The sequence below is a fragment of the Stomoxys calcitrans genome, chromosome 1 (genome assembly GCF_963082655.1).
Source record: "Stomoxys calcitrans chromosome 1, idStoCalc2.1, whole genome shotgun sequence".
In the NCBI taxonomy this organism is placed as follows: Eukaryota; Metazoa; Arthropoda; class Insecta; order Diptera; family Muscidae; genus Stomoxys; species Stomoxys calcitrans.
In genome coordinates, this window is record NC_081552.1 from 130,316,045 (window position 1) to 130,338,707 (window position 22,663).

Genomic DNA, 22,663 nt, shown 5'->3' on the forward strand with positions numbered 1-22,663 from the left:
TCGTACATTTGGGCACTAAAATATACAAAATTTTACTTAGCCTAAAGGTCCAAAATTTTCGATACATTTACACCTTGACGTTGGGTGTACCATCGGCGGGAGCGAAGCTACCGGGCGTATGCTAGTCTCTATATATATATAACGAGACGCGTGACTGCCCGATTGCTGGCTTGCTGACTGACTTATCATCGCCCAGGCCAACCTGCTGAAGCTAGAATCATGAAAGTTAGTCCTGAGCCACAGATTAAAAAGTACCAAATAGAACCAAATGGTGCATGTTTGCAAATGGTGAACGGAGAGGGCTAGGATTTTTTGCGCAAATGAGAGGGCGTCTCGAAAAAATTAGATTTGGAGAAAAAGATTTTTGAATATCGTAGCGCAAGTGGGAGAATAGTACGTTTAGTATCTTAATTGGTACCATTTGGTACTATCTTTACGGATTGAGCTTAAGCTCTCCAAATTGGGATACAGGTACATCTATACAGAATACATCGGGCGTGTAGACGAATTTTTATACCCACCACCGTAGGATAGGTGGTTTGCAACACATCGAAATATCGATTTCCGACCCTACAAAGACGATTTAACGATGTCCGTGTGTCTGTCCGTCCGTCTGTTCTAAACACTCTTCAGCCTTCAAAAAATTGAGATATTAAGCTGAAATTTGGCACAGATACCTTCTTTTGATGCACGCTGCTTAAGTTCTTGAATGCTTTATTTTTAAACCGATTTCGCTGAAATTTGAAACAGTGTGTAGCTTAAGGCATCCCGACATCTGACCCAAATATGGTTCAGATCGGACTATATTTAGGTTATGAAGCCCATAAAAGCTTTATTTGTATCCGATTTCGCTGAAATTTGAAACAATGAGTAGATTTAGGCCTCCCGACATCTGACCTTAATATCCCTTAAATCGGACTATATTTAGATACTAGCCGCTCCGCTGCGCCTTTATTTACTTTATATGGAACAAAATTATCCTGGCTCGGAGGGTTTATGGTCATTTAAGTTTGGGTGTTTAAGACTTATTTTAGCTTAAAAACTTTATTGGAGCTCGATATTCTTATATGGATTTTGGTAGTGGGTTGTGCCCCAGGGTGGTGGTTGGTGGGTTAAGGGGGTGGTGTGGACCCCCAGAAACGTGGTCCCGTAAGTGGGTATGAATTTCTTGCCCTACCCCCAAATAGCTTTCATTTGAGCCCCAAATTGCCAAGATCGGTAGATATGTAAATCCAATTTAGGGATGTTTTGTGGGGTGAGGTGGTCCCCCAGACAAATAGCCGTGAAAAAATATTAGCACCGTGCTCTCAAAAACCATCTTTTAAACCCCGTATTGGTTTAAGGTGAGTTTATGGGATGAGGCGTCCCCCAAACACTTGGCCCCAAAATTGTTTATTAAATTCGTTTTTATACCCTCCACCATAGGATGGGTGGTGTTATGGTGGTGTTATGGTGGTGTTCTAAGGTGGGTACAGGCTGGACGATAAATCGCCAGCCGATAGAGGTTGGAACTGTCCCCTTTTGCATTGCCGGTATGCTGGCGTTTTGCGCGGCTATCGCTCGCCGGATGGGGGGTGGTTCTTGCCAGGGAAGTTCCTAACACCATACCAAAAAAATCATACCGGTCTTAAAATCAAACATGTACTGAGGCGGAAATAAGTCGACACACAAAAAGGTAACTTGAACAGGAAAAAAAAAAGGAAACCCAACTGCACGTCACACTCACGAATCACCTATCAGCATGGCAGCCTACCGATACGCTGCTTTGCTGATGTCCCGCCAAGCTTTTGGCCCTCCCTCAGAGACTCCCCAAGGGTCTCTCCTTGATACCCCATTACATCGCTGGGCATCCCCTGATCAGCACCTTTACTTACCCCTTTAGCTTTACCCTACCACCTTTCTAAAAATAGCCTAAGCCAACATGGTTAATCTTTCGTTAAACGTTATAAATGAAAGTGTTTATTTCCTTGGCAGCCGAATACATACAAAAATAAATCAAATTTTGAAATTGGAAAAAGGAAAATAAAATGAGTGAAAGTACAAAAAGAAGGATCCAAAATATCCAGGAAAGTAGGAAGTTATAAAAGGGGTGTAAAACGAAAACCAATAGAAGTCAAGATCTATTAATAACATTCATTTGCCGGGGAATTGTCCCCCTCGAAGTTCATTCGCCCTCCTTCTCCAAAATGTTCAGCGGGTCTCTTTGACTGACAGACGGCCGTCCGTGTATTGTAGACAGTATTCGTTATGTCCGTCTGTCTTGTATAAATGTACCTTTTCTTTTTTCTTGTCTCTTACTAATATATTTCTTTCCTTATACTCTTCTTCTTTTTCAGGCTTCCTTTTAGGTTGGACAAGTGGCTACGGGGTCAAGGAACCCCAATCTAAAGTCTAGGACCTACCTAAGATAAGAGCTCATATCCTAGCGCCTATTTGGTTCCCTATATCTGGGACGAGATTACCGTAAAAAGCACTCCCTTGTCTAACCGAACAGTAAGTAACACTTTTCTATATTCTTCTTTGCTTTCGCTTATTCTCCTAGGCACAAATATATATATGTAAATTTATTTGTAAAATAATAAAATGTTTGTATTTGTTTTAAGTCGTCCGTCAGTGTCCTAGTCCTGGATATACCGCTGCAACCAGGAGGGCTGCAGAATGCTGGATCTCCCACGCTGGACTGGAGCGGTGCTGGTGGCTGACGGTGGGAACGATGAGTTCGTGACTTTTACTGATATTTTGCGTGCTTAGCGCTTTCGTTGTGATTCTGCTGGCAGATTCATATGCCTCGTGTGTATTTTAGGTGTTGGTTTACGAGCGTTTACAGCCTTCGAAATTGTTCACAGGTTTGATAATTAAAACAAGGAAAAAAATGTTCACCGTGTTTAAATAAACGCTACTGCCATCTATTAATAAAAAAAAATGCACTTTCCCACCATCGGTGGTGAAGGGGTTTTTCTGCTTCAAAAGCGTTCAAATTGATTATCGTGTTTTATTTAAATATTTCGCCAGGTAAAGGCACTGTATTCTCTTCTTCTTTTTCTTCTTCACGCACACGTCTGCCAGCTCCAATCGTTGACATCAAAGAGAAGGAAAACCGGCAAGGAAGTAAGCCATCTTTCCCAAATTTCCCGTCATGGCAGGCTTTCGACCAGTCCTTCCTTGACGCTTTTCCTCAGCTTCCACCCGTTTCAACCACTGAACATAGGACACACCCAGGGCTGCTATCGTGTGCCGACGTCATTCACAATAGTGTAAAACAAGAGCCTAAGGGGTCTGCCCACCGTCGGAAGCGCGCACACAACAGTGGTATACTAATTTCGTCATTCTGTTTGTAACTACTCGAAATATTCGTCTGAGACCCCATAAAGTATATATATTCTTGATCGTCGCGACATTTTATGTCGATCTAGACATGTCTGTCCGTCCGTCTGTCTATCGTAACCACGCTAACTTTCGAAGGAGTAAAGCTAGTCGCTTGAAATTTTGTTATTAGTGTAGGTCGGTTGATATTGTAAATGGGCCATATCAGTCCATATTTAGATATAGCTGCCATATAAACCGATCTTGGGTCTTGCGCAATTCTTATCCGATTGGGATGAAATTTTGCACGACCTGTTTTGTTATGATATCCAACAACTGTGTCAAGTATGGTTCAAATCGGTCCATAACCTGATATAGGTGTCATATAAACAGATCTGGGGACTTGATTTCTTGAGCTTCTAGAGGGCGCAATTCCTATCCGATTTGGCAGAAATTTTGCAAGACTTATTTTATTCTTGCTTTCAACAACAGTGTCGAATAAGGTTCAAATAGGTTCATAACCTTATATAGCTGCCATATAAACCGATCTGGGATCTTGACTTCTTGAGCCTCTAGAGGCCGCAATTATTATCCGATTTGCCTGAAATTTTGTACGACGGATTCTTTCATGACCATCAACATACGTGTTTATTATGGTATGAATCGGTCTATAGCCCGATACAGCTCCCATATAAATCGATCTCTCTATTTTACTTCTTGAGCCCCCAAAGGGCGCAATTCTTATTCGAATTGGCTGACATTTTACACAGGTCTCCAACATATAATTTACTTGTGGTCCAAACCGGACCATATCTTGATATCGCTTTAATAGCAGAGCAAATCTTTTCTTATATCCTGTTTTGCCTAAGAAGAGATGTCAGGAAAAGAACTCGACAAATGCGATCCATGGTGGAGGGTATATAAGATTCGGCCCGGCCAAACTTAGCACGCTTTTACTGGTTTTTTTTTTATATGGTCGGTATTTATGGGGTGTTTTGAGGAGTGAGTTGGTCGCCCAAACAATTAGACCAGAAAATATATCAGCATCTTGCTCTACTCTCAAATATTATTTATTTGAACCCCATATTGCCATTGGCCTCAAAATTGGATATCAAATACGTTTGCTAATCTCAAATACCATTTATTTTGCAAAATTCAGCAAATATGTCCGGTTTGAGGTATGGGCTCAAAAACTATTTATTGGGTTGCCCAAAAAGTAATTGCGGATTTTTTAAAAGAAAGTAAATGCATTTTTAATAAAACTTAGAATGAACTTTAATCAAATAACCCTTTTTACACTTTTTTTCTAAAGCAAGCTAAAAGTAACAGCTGATAACTGACAGAAGAAAGAATGCAATTACAGAGTCACAAGCTGTAAAAAAATTTGTCAACGCCGACTATATGAAAAATCCGCAATTACTCTTTGGGCAACCCAATATATCGAGCTCCACTCTCTTTAAGACCCAAATTGTCATGGTGAGCAAATACGTCCTATTTGCGGGTTGGACGTCGGTTGGACAGTTGGTGCGAATGTTGATATCACATTCATAGTCTACTCCCAATTACATTAAATTTGAGCCCCATATTTCGAGTCGAGAAACATGACCGTTTTGGGAGCTGTTTTGAAGGATGGGGCGGCCACTCAGTGACATGACCATGAAAATATATATCCGATACTTGTTCTACTCTAAAATACCTCTTATTTGGGCCCCATATTGTTACGTCCTATTTGGGTGGTTTTGTGGGGTTGGGGTTGGGGCAGCCCATAAACACTTTTTCCCGAATATTCATATCAGATTCGTGATTTACTCCCAAAGACTTTTCATTTGACCCCCATATTGCTATGGTCGTAAATTTGTCCCCTTTGGAGCTTGTTTTGGGAAAGGGGTGGACCCCCAGAAACGTGGTCCCACATTTGGATATCAGATTCGTATTCTACTCTCAAATACCTTTCATTTGAGTCAAATATTGGTTTTGGGGCTTGAGGTGGTCCCCCTAGCACTTGGTCCGACAATTGGATATCAGATACGTTTTCTACTCTTAAATACGTTTTCATGTGAGTCCCGTATTGTCGTGATTGGACTATATATAGATTTAATAGATTTTGGGGGGTGGGGGCGAACCGGACTGTATTTACATACAACTGTCATTAAGGGTCTGAAGCTTACAAAAGCTTTATTTTTTACCCGATTTTGTTGAAATTTGAAATACAAAATTCAACAGTGACTTAAATTTAGTAGACCACTCAATGTCCCTGCCGAATTTGGGTGCACAAGTTATCAATTTTCACCGGATTGCGTCGAAAGGGGGTTTACATATATACCCGAGGTGGTGAGTATCCTAAGTTCGGCCCGGCCGAACTTAGTGTTTTTTTACATGTTTAAATTCGTATATTTAGTTACTAAAACGTACAAATTGTTACATTCTTCGGAGATTGAGTTAGAACTTTGAAACTCGGGATACAGGTACACCTTGATAACATATATTAGCCGAAAAGATTTTTTGTTTAATTCGTACATTTTAGTACAAAAAGTACGAAATGGTACTTTCTTTACTGATAGAGCTAGTGCTCTCCAAATTGGGATGCAGGTACACCTTGAAAGTATATTTTGGGGGACCAGACGATTTGTTGAAATGTGTACATATATGTACTAAACCGTACAAACGTAACGTAGGCGCGACTAGGAAATATATTTAGGATGACTGAATGATTTTTTTCAAAATTCGTACATTTTGCTACCAAATTTAGTGCAAAATAGTATGAAATAGCTTAGCTTTGCCTACAGCGGTCCGGTGGTAACTAGAATTAAATATAAGTTGATAAGTTTGTACCAGATACGAAATGTTGTAATCGTACCGGAAGAGGAAGAAAACGTACTTTTAGTGCCGAAAGCTGGCACTATTTGGTACTTTCTTAACAGATTGAGCTAGAGCTCCAAAATTTAGGATACAGGTATACCTTGACAGTATATATTGGGTGACTAGAAAGTTTTGTGAAGTTCGTACACTTTGGTGCTAAAACGTACAAATTGGTACTTTCTTTACGGATTGAGCTACAGCTCTCCAAATTGTGATACATTTACACCTCGACAGCATTTATCGGGCAACTAGAAAATTTGTTGAAATTCGTACACTTTGGTACTAAAACGTACAAAATGGTACTTCCTTACAGATTGAGCTACTGCTTCCAAAATTGTAATACAGTTACAGCTCGGCAGTATCTATCGGGCGACTAGAAGTCTTTTTGAAATGCATATGATTAGGTACTAAAATCCGAATACAGATACACCCTGACATATCGGGCGACCAGAAGATTTATTTGAAATCCGTACATTTAGGTACTAAAACGTACAAAATGGTACTTTCTTTGCGGATTGAGTGAAAGCTCTGAAATTAGGGAAAAAATTACACCTCGCCTGTATTTATTGGGAAATTAGAAAATTTATTTAAAATTCGTACATTTTGGTACTTAAACGTACAAAACAGTACTTTCCATGCAAATTGATCTACAGGCCTCCAAATTGTGATACAGTTACAACTCGACACTTTCTAGAGTTCCTAAATTTTTGAAACAGGTTCACCTTGACAGTTTATATCACACGTCTAGAAGATATTTATAATTCGTACATTTTGATAAAAATCGTACAAAATAATACTTTGAATAGGGCGACCAGACGATTTTTTTTAAATTCCTAAATTAAGGTACTTAATCGTACAAGTTGGTACTATCTTTACGTATTGAGCTGAAGATCTGTCTGTCGAAAGCACGCTAACTTTCGAAGTAGAAAGACTAGCAGCTTGAAATTTGCAAGAATACTTCTGGTTAGTGTGGGTCAGTTTTGATTGTAAATGGGTCACATAAGTCCATGTTTTGATATAGCTGCCATATAAACCGATCTTGAATCTTGACTTCTTTAGCCACTAGAGAGCGCAATTCTTATCCGAATGGAATGAAATTTTGCACGACGTGTTTCGACATTACTTCCAACAACTGTTCTAAGTTAGGTTCAAATCGGTTCATAACCTGATATAGCTGCCATATAAACCTATCTGGGGTCTTGACTCTTGAGCGTCTAGAGGACGCAATTCCTATCCAATTTGGCTGAAATTTTGCACGACGTGCTACGTTATGATTTCCAACAACTGTGCCAAATATGGTTTAATTCGAGTTATAACCTGATATAGCAACCATATAAACCGATCTGGGATCTTGACTTCTTCAGCCTCCAGAGGGCGTAATTATTGTCCGATTTGGTTGACATTTTGTACAAAATTTCAAGCGGCTAGCTTTGCTTCTTCGAGTGTTGGCGTACTTTCGACAGACAGACGGACAAAGCTTGATCGACTTGATGACGATCAAGAATATAAATGTTTTATGGGGGTCTTAGACGAATATTTCGAGAAGTTACAAACAGAATGACGAAGTTAGTATACCTCCATCCTATGGTGGAGGGTATAAAAATATATTGCTAAACTACTTTATTCTAGTTACACGGAAATATTTTGCTCTTGACTGTTTATGAGTTTGAACATGTAGATACAAAGAACACTTTGTCACATATAGGAATACATAACTGTTGGACTATCTTCTTGCGAACGTACGTTTGTATGGGAAGTGCTGTAAAATAAGCAGAGTGGAAAACTGGTTTTGAATTTTATGGAGATGAAGTCGTTGCTGTGTTGACAATTTGCTAATTTGCTTGTAAATTATGGGTGAACATTCAAGTAAATAAATAATAATTAATTTCAGTTTATTGGGTTTTTCGAGTCCATTGTAAAGTGCCACATTTCATATAATCGCGGCCAATCGATGAACATATTTCGATCGATGATCCCATTACACGCTCCACCAGGCAGAGATCGATAAGAGCTTCATTTATTGGAGTATGGGACTCCAATCTTAAACCAGTGTGAAATATTTGCAATTAACACCTTAGGCAGAGAGCCAGATGTATAAGATGAGAAGATATTTCCTACTTTTCGGTCAAACTGACCGCATTGTACACATATATACGAATTCAATTGAATTATGTTTAAATATAAAAGCATAGGGCACATAATATTTATGGACTTATGAGAAAAGGATAAAAGTGGGCATTTCGTCTTGTGGTTCAGGGAACCAAGTATACTTAAGCAAATTAAAGATGTTTAATTAATTAAGAAATGTTTTGGATATTCCTGGTTTGGTAAATATTAAAGTATTCCATTATAAATCCAAACTTACAAGTAATACACCCAACGAAATAATTTATTATCCATGAACGAAACTTAAGGCAAGCAAACTTTTTTTGTGTTAAGAAGAGCGACGTTGTTGATGATGAAATTGCGGCATGTGGTCGATGATGCAACTAAGGATGACTTTATGACAAATATCCCGTCAGAGTTGCCCATAACGGGCGTATCTTTGGATTGTGGATAGGTGAAGGGTTGGGGCTAGTTTGTACACTCAAAAAAAAAAAATCGTTTCACACAAATGGAATTTTCGACAAGTAAAATTCTTTTATGAAAAACGTTGAACTTTGTTTACGATGAAAGTACATGGATTTTGCGATAAATTCTTAAAAGGATTTGTGAAAAATATAATTTTTTTTACGCTGACAATACATTTCATTCTTTATATGAAGAACATGTTATTCAGGGATTTCGCCAATTTTTCTTTATTTACAAATCAATGTTATATCATGCTTATATATATTGTTTTTATACCCACCACCGAAGCACCTCGAAATATCCATTTCCGACCCTATAAAGAATATACATTCTTGATCAGCGTAAAACTCTAAAACGATCCAGCCATGTCCGTCCGTCTGTCAGTTTAAATCACCCTACTGTATATAAAAATAGAGATATTGGGCTGAAATTGTGCACAGATTCTTTTTTTGTTCACAGGCAGTTTAAATTCGAAAATGGACAATGTCGTACTATATCTTGATATAGGCTCCATATAGACCGATCTGCCGATTTATGGTCTTAGGCCCAGATAAGCTACATTTACTATCCGATTTCGCTGAAATTTGGGACAGTGAGTTGCGATAGGCCACTCGACATCCTTCTTCAATTTGGCCAGATCGGTTCAGATTTGGATATAGCTGCCATATAGACCGAACTCTCGATTTAAGGTCTTGGGCCCATAAAAGGCGCATTTATTGTCCGATTTCACCGAAATTTGGGACATTGAGTTGTGTTAGGCTCTTCGACAACTTTCTGCATTTTGGCCCAGATCGGTCCAGATTTGGATATAGCTGCCATATAGACCGATCTCTGGTTTTAAGGCTTTGGCCCATAAAAGGCGCATTTATTATCCGATTTCTTCGAAATTTGGGAGATTGAGTTATGTTACCGATCGATCTCGATTTAATGTCTTGGGCCCATAAAAGGCACACTTATAATTCGATTTCGCCCAAATTTGACACAGCGGCTTATGTTAGGCTTTTCGACATCCTTGTCGTTTATGGTTCAGATCGGTCTATATTTAGATATGGCTACCAATATTTTGTTCTGCAAAATTTAACAATGACTTGTACTTATTACGCCACTCAATATCCATGTCGAATTTGATCCAAATAGACCCTATTTCTATAAAGCTGCTATGGGGGCATAAATTATGCATTTTGCAACGGATTGCACATAAGGTGGTTAATTAATACATCCGAGCTGGTGGTATACAAAGGCCAGGGCCGATTTAAAATTATTTTTCTTAATTCCAAAATTGTAATGAAATTCTAAGCAAAAACAAACTTAAAAAGAAACTTTTTCTAATCAAATTTTAATGACAAAACATCAGCATTTCCGGGACCAAGTATCTGGGGGTCTACTTCTTTCCCAAAATACTGACCATCGCAATATGGGGCTCAAATAAAGGTATTTGGGAGTAGAGTACGAATTTGATTTCCAAATAAAGGACCATGTATTTGAGGCATCACCCCTTCCCCAAAACACCCGCCTTAGGGTAAAAATGCCAATATGTGGCTCAAATGAAAGGTATTTGAGATTAGAAAACGAATTTGATAACCTATCTAGGGGCCATGTTTTTGGGGGACGCCTCATCCTGTAAATTCCCCTCAAAACCAATTGCAATATGGGGTTTTAAAAAAAATTGTATTTGAGAGAAGAGCACGATGCTGATATTTTTTCAGGGCCAAGTGTCTCGGGGACCACCTCACCCCCGAAAATACCCCCAAATCAGACATCATGAGAATATCGGACTGAAATAAAGTATTTTAAGAATAGAGTACACCTTACATCCAAACTTAAATTCGTAGACCAATAAAGATGGAATTCAGATAAAAGCACTTATATTGTTAAACTATTTGTCAAGCGATAGATTTTTTTCGTAGCATGGTATTTCACTAAAACCTCTTTAATTGTCGAAAATAGATATTATAAGGAAAATTTTGTTCCATATAAAGTAAAAGAAGGCACAGCGGAGCAGGCCCGGTCCAGCTAGTCTGATATAAAAATGTATTCTTTGGTATCTGAAAATTGAGTACACATACATTATAAGATTTTGGTCCAAGGTGTCTAGGGGGCGTCCCCATTCCCAAAACCCCTTAAACAGGCATGAATGTCCAACGTCACAAAATGGGTATCAAATGAAAAATCTTTAGGAGTTGACTACGAGTCTGTTAAACATATTTGAAATTGAGTCTAGGAGCGTCCCACCCACGAAATAGCATTCAATAGGACGTGTAGTTCGAGCGGAATCATATGTTGATATAAGGATTCAAGAATCTGGATTATGTCAAGCAGGCCATGTATATCGCGACAATAAAGGACTCAAATAAATTGTCTTTTGGGTCTTAGCGTCGGGGGAACCGACCTGGCAATAAAATAACGCCAAACTGCCATGTAGGATGAGCGAGAATATATTGTACTCGAATGAAAGGACTTGTCAAATGGCAATTCCCTTCCCCCGTCCAACAAAAAAAGAAATTAAAAATAACATTTGAAGTACGATCACGATAGAATAGGACAGAAATAAAAGGTATTTGATGACAGAGTACACTTTTTACCATCAAATTGTGATATACACAGGAGGACCAGCGGTTCTTTAACAATGTGGTATCCGAAGTGGTAGCTTTGAAATATGATTTTTGAATATAGATAACCAATACATAATTAGTGTGGATCTGAACGAGACCCGTAGCCGTAAATATCTTGATCGCCATCTTCAAAATGCTTGACATTATTGGGGTCAAATGAAATCGTGCTCTAGCAAGATATTATTATGATATAATCATCATTATAGGGTCCGCTCCCTAAACTCCTCCTTTCCAACCCGCCATGTTTGCCTACTGTGAAACGAAGAAAACGAATTTGATGCTGATATTTTTTAGGGTTAAGTGCGTGGGAGGCCGCCTTACCCTACATACCCCACAAACTGGACATATATGTGGATTATGGCAAAAAGGGGCTTAAATGTGGTTTTTGGAAGTAGATTTTAAATCTAATATCCACTTTCGGGACAAACCAAAACCAAAAGAATGAAGTAGATCTAATATCCAAACTACAATGGGCGAATCTCCCCTTACCCTATTTTTAAAAACGCCAGAACTCGGAGATGGGTAGGGCGATTTAAGCGAAATTTAGTTTGTTTATAATGACTCAAAAACAGAAATTTGATATCGTTATTTAAGGTGGATATCAAGGGGAGCCGCCCACTGTCAAAGCCAGTCACATGGAAATATAAACCAATAATGACAATAAAGGGCTCAAATGAAAGGTATTTCAGACTACCACGAATCTGATATATGGGGGTCCACCTACCCCCAAATTGCCCCCATACCGGACATATTTACCGACCATAGCAATATAAGGCTCAAATGAAAGGTATTTTGGAGTAGAGCACCAATATGATATCCACAATGAGGCTAAACATCTGAAAGGCCATACCAGCACCCCCAAATAGAACTTATTCCCTGACCGTGCCACTTAAAACTCAGATAAAATAAAAAAGCGGAAGAAGGCGCAGCTGAGTGGGCCCTGTCCAGCTAATTGAAATTGTTGCGCTTTGTTTGTCTGTTCCTTATAGACTCAAAAACGGCTTATCCGATTTTCTTGAAATTTTCACAGATGATGCATAATGTTACCATGGTGAAAATAGGGTTCTAATTTTTTTGATATCTGAACACTTACAATAATTTTAAAAAACACCAGAACACGGAGATGGGTTTTGCGATTTGAGCGAAATATTGTGTGCTTTATTTTAGTAACCTAAAACCAAAACCCACCAAATATATCTATAGACCAATCACGACAATATGGGACTCAAATTGAAGGTATTTGAAAGTGGAAAACGAATCTGATATTTAAATAAAGAGTCATGTGTTTGGGAAGACACCCCACCGCCAAAACATCACAAAATCGGACATATTTACCGACCATGGCAATGTGGGGCCCAACTTAAAGGTATTTGGGAGTAAAGCACGAAATTGATATCTACTTTCGGGACCAAGTTTCTGGGGGCTACCCCATTCCCCATAACAGGACTTATTTACTGACCACGGCAATAAGGGCTCAAATAAAAGGCATTTGGGAGTAGAATACGACTTTTATATCTAAACTAGCCGAACCGGGCCCTCTTCGCTGCGCCTTTTTTAACTTTCTAATATCTTTTTAGGCTGGGACACTTCGCCCTGAATGCGGATATCGAATTCGTGCCCAAATTGTAAAACCATATTCGTTTTCTGGTCTCCAATACCTTTCATTTTATACCCTTATTGTGCCCACTTTCGGAAGTACGTGGTGTTTTGGGGATAAGGGAGAGGGTCCGCATCCACCCGATATCTAAAAATTATATAGCCTATGTTTCTAGACAACCGTACCCAATTTATACAAATTTTGAGATAATCGGTTCAGCCCAGTATCATATAGTAATAATGGGTCTAATGGCGTTTTTGAGGGATGGCGTGACCCCCTATACTTCGATCTGATTTTGTATGCCAAATTCGAAATCTACTCCATAATACCTTTAATTTGAGCCCCATATTGAAACGAACATCCAATATGTCTGTTTGGGGTAGTTCTGGGGTTGGGGCGGCCCGATGGGTACTTAGACTCATATTTTAATACCATATTCGTATTCTACTCGGCAATTCCATTCATTTGATACCTATATTGTCCCGATCTGTCCACTTTTGAGTTTGGGTTGTGTTTTTGGCATAAGGGGGAGGGTCCGTCCCCCTTCCGATGGCGAAAAATTATATAGCCTATGTTTCCTTCCAGACCAACCCACACAATATGCGAACATTTTTGAAAATCGGTTCTGCCATTTTTCAGTCCATACGAAACAAACAAACCGAGTCCCATATATCCATAATTGGCTAATGTGCCCATTTTGGGTGTTTTTGTGGGGGTAGGGTGACCCCCTATGCTTCGACATGAATTTGTATGCCATATTCGTTATCTAATCCTGCATACTTTTCATTTGATACCCATATTGTCCTTATCGGTCCACTTTTGATTTTGGGTGGTGTTTTTAGGGTCACGGTGGAGAGTCCGCCCCTTCCGTTGTCAAGAAATTATAAAGCCTATACCTACTTCCTGACCATATTCGTAATCTTTCCCGAATCCCGAATACCTTTCATTTGAGTCCCATATTGTCATAATAGTCAAATAAACCTATTTTAAGGGGTTTGGGGGCTGGGGCGGCCCCCAGGGACTTGGACCTAACTTTTACTACGAAATTCGTACTCTAAGTACCTTTCATTTGAATCCCATATTGTCCCGATCGATCAACTTTTATTTTTGGGTAGTTCTTTTGTTGTAAGGGGTAGGGTGTTTCCTACCAGACCAACCTACACAATCTGTGGAAACTTCAAGGTAATCGGTTCAGCTGTTTTTGAGTCTATACGGAACAAACAAACGAACCGACAAACAAACAAACAGAAATCGAATCTTCTTCTTATATATAAAAATCAATTTGTATTTGTCTGTAGGTTTGTTTGATTTATTGTTTGTTTGGGACTTAAATGAAATCTACAATATTTGCGAGTAAGATACGAATCTGATATTTAAATTTGGGACAACGTTTCTGGTGGTCAACCCCTTTCCCAAAATACCCCCCAAACTGGACTTATTTACTGACCATGGGGCTTAAATAAGGTATTTGAGTGTAGAATACGAATCTGATATCCAGATGTGGGCCAAGTGTTTGGGGGCCGCCCATCCTCGAGAACATACCCCAAAGAAGACAAATTTACGAACATAGCAATATGGGACTCAAATGAAAGGTCTTTGGAAGTAAAGAACGAATGTGATATCAATGTTCGGGAAAAGTGTCTGTGGGGCCACCTCACTCCCATAATACCACCCAAATAGGAAGTATTTGCTGACCATTGCAATATGAGCCTCAAATAAGAGGTATTTTAGAGTAGAACACGAATCTGATATATATTTTCAAAGCCAAGTCACTGAGTGACCGCCCCATTCCGCAAAACACCCCCCAAACTGGTCATGTTTGCCGACTAAGGAAAAATGGAGCTCAAATGAAAGGTATTTGGGAGTAGACCACGAATCTGACATCAACATTCCTGACCAACTGTCTAGTGGACGTCCCACCACCATAATAACCCCCAAATAGGACGTATTTGCTCACCAAGACAATTTGGATCTTCAAGACAGTTGAGCTCGATATTCATAGTTTTTAGGGCCCATACCCCAAACCGGACATATTTGCTGGCTTTTTCAATGAGGGGTTTAAGTGAATGGTATTTGAGACTAGAAAACGAGTTCGATATCCAATTTTGAGGGCAATGGCAATTTGGGGTTCAAATATATCAGAATAGAGCACGATGCTGATATATTTTCGGGGCATAGTGTTTGGGGGACCACCTCACTCCCCAAAACATCCCTAAATCGGGGATATTTACCGACCACGTCAATGTGGGGGAAATTTCTGGACCAATTTGCTGAGGGTCTACCCCTTTCCAAAATACCTCACAAATAGCAATTTTTTACTGACCATCGCAATATGGGGCTCAAATAAAAATATTTGGGAATAGAAAACGAATTTGATATTCAAATGTAGGGCCATGTATTTTAGGCAACAACCCTTCCCCAAAACACCCCCAAAGGTTAAAAATTTTTCGACCATGCCAATATGTGGCTCGAATAAAAAGTATTTGAGATTAGAAAACGAATTTGATTGTAAAATTCCCTCAAAACCAATTGCAATATGGGGTTTAAGTAATGGTATTTGAGAGAAGAGCACGATGCTGATATTTTTTCAGGGCCAAGTGTCTCGGGGACCACCTCACCCCCGAAAATACCCCTAAATCAGACATCATGAGAATATCGGGCTGAAAACAAGTATTTTAAGAATAGAGTACACCTTACATCCAAACTTAAATTCGTAGACCAATAAAGATGGGATTCAGATAAAGGCACTTATATTGGTAAACTGTTTGTCATATAAAATAAAAGAAGGCGCAGCGGAGCGGGCCTGGTCCAGATAGTTTTATATATAAGAAAATGTGGAACCAAGTTTTCTCAGTTTTCTCACTCAAAACAACTTTCAAAGAGGAAAAATTTACCGACCATGGCAACATGTGGCTCAAATGAAAGGTCTTTGGGAGTAGAACACAAATCTGATATCAACATTCGGTAAAAAGTGACTATAGCAATATGGTGTTAAAAAAAAGACATCAGATTTGTTTTCAGTGTCAAATCACTGAATGGCCTCTCAAGCCCCGAAGTGTTTAGGGGACGCCTCATTCCATGTACTGCCCTTAAACATGGGCAAAATGGGCACAAACAAATTATATTTGAGAGTAGATCACGCTTGACTTTAATGAACCGGTCAATTGGCCGCCTAGATCGTGCGATTTAACGCCTTTAGACTATCTTTCATGGGACTATGTTAAAGCGCATGTCTGTAAAGATCGCTTCAATTGACGCATTGGAAAACAGCAATGAATCAGACACCGTCCAAAATGTTGGAAGGAGTATGCCAAAGTTGGACTAAGAGGATGTACCTTTGAGGCGCAGTCAGGGTCAACATTTGTATGAAACAATTTTCAAACATTAAATTATATGCGTCTTACTATCGATTCTAAAAGAGATTTCTTGAATTTTTCTGAATCTTATGTGTTCTTTTTATACCCTCCACCATAAGATGGGGGGTATACTAATTTCGTCATTCTGTTTGTAACTACTCGAAATATTCGTCTGAGACCCCATAAAGTATATATATTTTTGATCTTCGTGACATTTTATGTCGATCTAGCCATGTCCGTCCGTCCGTCTGTCTGTCGAAAGCACGCTAACTTCCGAAGGAGTAAAGCTAGCCGCTTGAAATTTTGCACATATACTTTTTATTAGTGTAGGTCGGTTGGTATTGTAAATGGGCCATATCGGTTCATGTTTTGATATAGCTGCCATATAAACCGATCTTGGGTCTTGACTTCTTGAGCCTCTAGAGTGCGCAATTCTTATCCGATTGGGATGAAAGTTTGCATGACGTGTTTTGCTATGATATCCAACAACTGTGCCAGGTATAGTTCAAATCGGTCAATAACCTGATATAGCTGCCATATAAACCGATTTTGGGTCTTGACTTCTTGAGCTTCTAGAGTGCGCAATTCTTATCCGATTGAAATGGAATTTCGCACGACGAGTTTTGTTATGCTACCCAACAACCAAATCGGATACCCAACAACTGTGCCAAGTATAGTTCGAATCGGTAAAGAACCTGATATAGCTGCCATATAAACCGATCTTGGGTCTTGAATTCTTGAGCCTCTAGAGTGCGCAATTCTTATCCGATTGGGATGAAATTTTACACGACGTGTTTTGTTATTATATCCAACAACTGTGCCAAGTATGGTTCAAATCGGTTCATAACCTGATATAGCTGCCATATAAACCGATCTTGGGTCTTGACTTCTTGAGCTTCTAGAGTGCGCAATTCTTATCCGATTGAAATGGAATTTCGCACGACGTGTTTTGTTATGCTACCCAACAACCAAATCGGATACCCAACAACTGTGCCAAGTATAGTTCGAATCGGTAAAGAACCTGATATAGCTGCCATATAAACCGATCTTGGGTCTTGAATTCTTGAGCCTCTAGAGTGCGCAATTCTTATCCGATTGGGATGAAATTTTACACGACGTGTTTTGTTATTATATCCAACAACTGTGCCAAGTATGGTTCAAATCGGTTCATAACCTTATATAGCTGCCATATAAACCGATCTGGGATCTTGACTTCTTGACCCCTAGAGGTCGCAATTATTATCTGATATGCCTGAAATTTTGTACGATGGATCCTCTCATGACCATCAACAAACGTGTTTATTATGGTCTGAATCGGTCTATAGCCCGATACAGATCCCATATAAATCGTTCTCTCTATTTTACTTCTTGAGCCCCAATGGGCGCAATTCTTATACGAATTGGCTGAAATTTTATACAGGTCTCCAACATATAATTTAATTGTGGTCCGAACCGGACCATATCTTGATATCGTTTTAATAGCAGAGCAACATTTTTCTTATATCCTTTTTTCCTAAGAAGAGATGCCGGGAAAAGAACTCGACAAATGCGATCCATGGTGGAGGGTATATAAGATTCGGCCCGGCCGAACTTAGCACGCTTTTACTTGTTTTTTGAAAATCTTTCCTATAGCTATTAAAAAGTCGCCCTTTTATTATGAATTTGTTTTTTTTTGTTACTAGCCGAACCAGACCCGCTCCGTTGCGCCTTTTTTATACCCTCCACCATAAGATGGGGAAAATAATATTCGTCTGAGACCCCATAAAGTATATATATTCTTGATCGTCGCGACATTTTATGTCGATCTAGCCATGTCCGTCCGTCTGTCCGTCCGTCCGTCTGTCTGTCGAAAGCACGCTAACTTCCGAAGGAGTAAAGCTAGCTGCATGAAGTTTTGCACAAATACTTTTTATTAGTGTAGATCGGTTGGTATTGTAAATGGGCCATATCGGTCCATGTTTTGATATAGCTGCCATATAAACCGATCTTGGGTCTTGACTTCTTGAGCCGCTAGAGTGCGCAATTCTTATCCGATTGGAATGAAATTTTGCACGACGTTTTGCACGTTTTGCTATGATATCCAACAACTGCACCAAGTATAGTTCAAATCGGTCCATAACCTGATATAGCTGCTATATCAACCGATCTTGGGTCTTGACTTCTTGAGCCTCTAGAGTGCGCAATTCTTATCCGATTGGAATGAAATTTTGCACGACGTGTTTTGCTATGATATCCAACAACTGTGCCAAGTATGGTTCAAATCGGTCCATAACCTGATATAGCTGACATATAAACCGATCTGGGATCTTGACTTCTTGAGCCTCTAGAGGTCGCAATTATTATCCGATTTGCCTGAAATTATGTACTACGGATCCTCTCATGACCATCAACATGCGTGTTTAATATGATCTGAATCGGTCTATAGCCCGATACAGCTCCCATATAAATCGATCTCTCTATTTTACTTCTTGAGCCCTCAAAGGGCGCAATTCTTATTCGAATTGGCTGACATTTTACACAGGTCTCCAAAATACAATTTAATTGTTGTCTAAACCGGACCATATCTTGATATCGCTCTAATAGCAGAGCAAATCTTTTCTTATATCCTTTTTATACCCTCCACCATAGGATGGGGGTATACTAATTTCGCCATTCTGTTTGTAACTACTCGAAATATTCGTCTGAGACCCCATAAAGCATATATATTCTTGATCGTCGTGACATTTTATGTCGATCTATCCATGTCCGTCCGTCCGTCTGTCTGTCGAAAGCACGCTAACTTCCAAAGGAGTAAGGCTAGCCGCTTGAAATTTTGCACAATTTCTTCTTATTAGTGTAGGTCGGTTGGTATTGTAAATGGGCCATATCGGTCCATGTTTTGATATAGCTGCCATATAAACCGATCTTGGGTCTTGACTTCTTGAGCCTCTAGAGTGCGCAATTCTTATCCGATTTGAATGAATTTTGGCACGAAGTGTTTTGTTATGATATCCAACAACTGTGCCAAGTATGGTTCAAATCGGCCCATAACCTGATATAGCTGTCATATAAACCGATCTGGGATCTTGACTTCTTGAGCCTGTAGAGGTCGCGATTATTATCCGATTTGCCTGAAATTTTGTACGCAGATCCTCTCATGACAATCAACATACGTATTTATTATATTCTGAATCGGTCTATAGCCCGATACAGCTCCCATATAAATCGATCTCTCTATTTTACTTCTTAAGCCCCCAAAGGGCGCAATTCTTATTCGAATTGGCTGACATTTTACACAGGTCTCCAACATTTAATTTAATTGTGGTCCAAACCGGACCATATCTTGATATCGCTCTAATAGCAGAGCAAATCTTTTCTTATATCCTGTTTTGCCTAAGAAGAGATGCCGGGAAAAGAACTCGACAAATGCGATCCATGGTGGAGGGTTTATAAGATTCGGCCGAACTTAGCACGCTTTTACTTGTTATATATAAGATTTTCATTTTTAATATTTTAATTAGTTATCTTTAATTTTCTTAATTTATTAAATATTACTTTTTTAATATTGAAGCCACCGTAGTTCAGAGGTTAGAATGTCCACATCATAGAAAAATATTAGCGATGTTTTTCTTCTCCTAATGCTGGTGATAATTAGGAGGTACTTGCCTTAGGTAATCAGCCGCTACTAGAGTGGTGTCGGTTTGTCGCAAGCCGTTCGGACTCAGCAATAAAAGGGAGGTCCCTCATCATTGAGTTTAAACTTGTATCGGATAGAACTCATTAATATGAGAGAAATTTCCGCGCTGTTCCTTAATGGAATAATCAAGGTCATCAGCCGTAAAAGCTCTTGTAAATTGTCTTATAAGCATCTCAGCAGAGGACAAGAGATTTATCTCATATCAATGAATGCTGCCCGAATACAGCTTTTAACTCGTTGATAAGCGACCTCGTGTTTGTAGCTAAGTCCGAATAGTGTGCTGCTGAGCGAACCAAAATGTACAGAAGTTTAACTTTAGTGATCTCACAATTTTTTCTGGTTGAAACCCATGCAGTCGGCGTCGTTAGCGGACATGTTTTCCTATTAAAGGCCTGCAAATATCAGTTTTGTTTGTTATGCGATCGAAACCATTTGAGCGAAATGAAAATAAAATCCAAGTCATGCTTTTGAAAAAATGGGATAGACTTCAAAAACCTTTAAAAATCATGATTTTTTCTAATTAGCGATTTTTTAGGACATTTTCAATGCTTTAATAAATTTGTAAAGAATAAAGCTATTGGAAAAAGTCTATTTTAAAAAATTTGGTTGCTAAGCTCTCCCACACATGAAATTCGCTAAGACTTCTAAACAAAAGGCATGAGTCTTCATACTTTTCTCAGTGCCCTCCGGGTGTTATCAATTGTCATACGCAATTTCTACAACTTAGCGACATGACAAATGCATCGTGTCACACAAATCGATCTTTATTATAAGCGCGTATTCTTTTACATCATATGAAATATAACTTTCTTTTCAAATACACTTTTTTGCATTCACAAAGTAACCTATATATTTTGCGGCCATGTTTTAATAGGACTTTTAGACTATTGTGGAAGCTTTTCCCAGGGTAGGAGGATTACAAATTTTACTGAAAGCAGTCAAAACTTAGTTCCTTATTATATTTATTCGAAGGACAGACAACTTGTCAAAACAGTAGTGAAAAACATTTGATCAACTCGGAACATTCTCTACTGTACCTCTCGCGCTCTTTTTATACCCACCACCGACGGATGGGGGTATATTCATTTTGTCATTCCGTTTGCAACACATCGAAATATCCATTTCCGACCCTATAAAGTATATATATTCTTGATCAGCGTAAAAATCTAAGACGATCCAGACATGTCCGTCCGTCTGTCCGTCTGTCTGTTGAAATCACGCTACAGTCTTTAAAAATTGAGATATTGAGCTGAAATTTTGCACAGATTCTTTTTTTGTCCATAAGCAGGTTAAGTTCGAAGATGGGCTTTATCGGACTATATCTTGATATAGCCCCCATATAGACCGATCCGCCGATTTAGGGTCTTAGGCCCATAAAAGCCACATTTTATATCCGATGTGGATGAAATTTGACACAGTGAGTTATGCTAGGCCCTTCAACATTTTTCGTCAATTTGGCCCTGATCGGTTCAGATTTGGATATAGCTGCCATATAGACCGACCTCTCGATTTAAGGTCTTAGGCCCATAAAATCCACATTCATTATCCGATTTTGCTGAAATTTGGGACAGTGAGATATTTTAGGCCCTTTGACATATTTCTTCAATTTGGTCTAGATCGGTCCAAATTTGGATATAGCTGCCATATAGACCGATCCTCCGATTTATGGTCTTAGGCCCATAAAAGCCACATTTATTATCCGATTTTGCTGAAATTTGGGACAGTGATTTGCCTTAGGCCCTTCGATATCTTTCTTCTATTTGGCCCTGATCGGTTCAGATTTGGATATAGCTGCCATATAGACCGATCTCTTGATTTAAGGTCTTAGGCCCATAAAATCCACATTTATTATCCGATTTTGCTGAAATTTGGGACAGTGAGTTGCGTTGAGCCCTTCGACATCCTTCGTCAATTTGGTCTAGATCAGTCCAAATTTGGATATAGCTGCCATATAGACCGATCCTCCGATTTATGGTCTTAGGCCCATAAAAGCCACATTTATTATCCGATTTTGCTGAAATTTGGGGCAGTGATTTGCCTTAGGCCCTTCGACATCTTGTAAGTTTTTGTACTGAAGTCTTAAATTCACAGTTGTCGCAACTATTATTGAAGGAAGTGTTGAAAATTGTTTCTGATATTTATGCCATGGGTAAGTCAAAGATGCTTACTCGCGCGCAACGGTGACATTAGATTGGCCGACAAAAGTGGAAATTCGATTGAATTGAAAAATAAGCAAAATGATGACAATGTGATGTGTATCAACAGCGATCATCACCAACAACACATTCAGCGCCATCTATTGGGGGATATAAATTATTTGAGTAGCAAAGCCAATACGAACAAAGAACAAGTAAGAAGGCGTTAAGTTCGGCCGGGCCGAACTTTGGATACCCACCACCTCGGGTATATATGTGAACCACATTTCGTCAAAATCCAGCGAAAAATGCATACCTTATGCCCCATAGCAGCTCTATAGGTATCATCCGATTTAGACCAAATGCTTATAAGTACAAGTCATTGTTCAACCGAGAGATCGGTCTATATGGCAGCTATATCCAAATCTGGACCGATCTGAGCCAAATTGAAGACAAATATCGAAGGGCCCAACACAAGTCATTGTCCCAAATTTCGGCGACATCAGACAATAAATGCGCTTTTTATGGGCCCAAAACCTTTAATCGAGAGATCG

The 22,663-nt window shown here is 39.2% G+C and overlaps 1 long non-coding RNA gene across 1 annotated transcript; it reads left to right on the forward strand.

The window, feature by feature from the left end:
* Positions 1 to 2,459: 2,459 nt before the first annotated feature.
* Positions 2,460 to 2,982, forward strand: LOC131994091 (uncharacterized). The gene is made up of 2 exons (XR_009396427.1): positions 2,460 to 2,493; positions 2,604 to 2,982. It is a non-coding gene; the product is annotated as an uncharacterized LOC131994091 (long non-coding RNA).
* Positions 2,983 to 22,663: the final 19,681 nt, after the last annotated feature.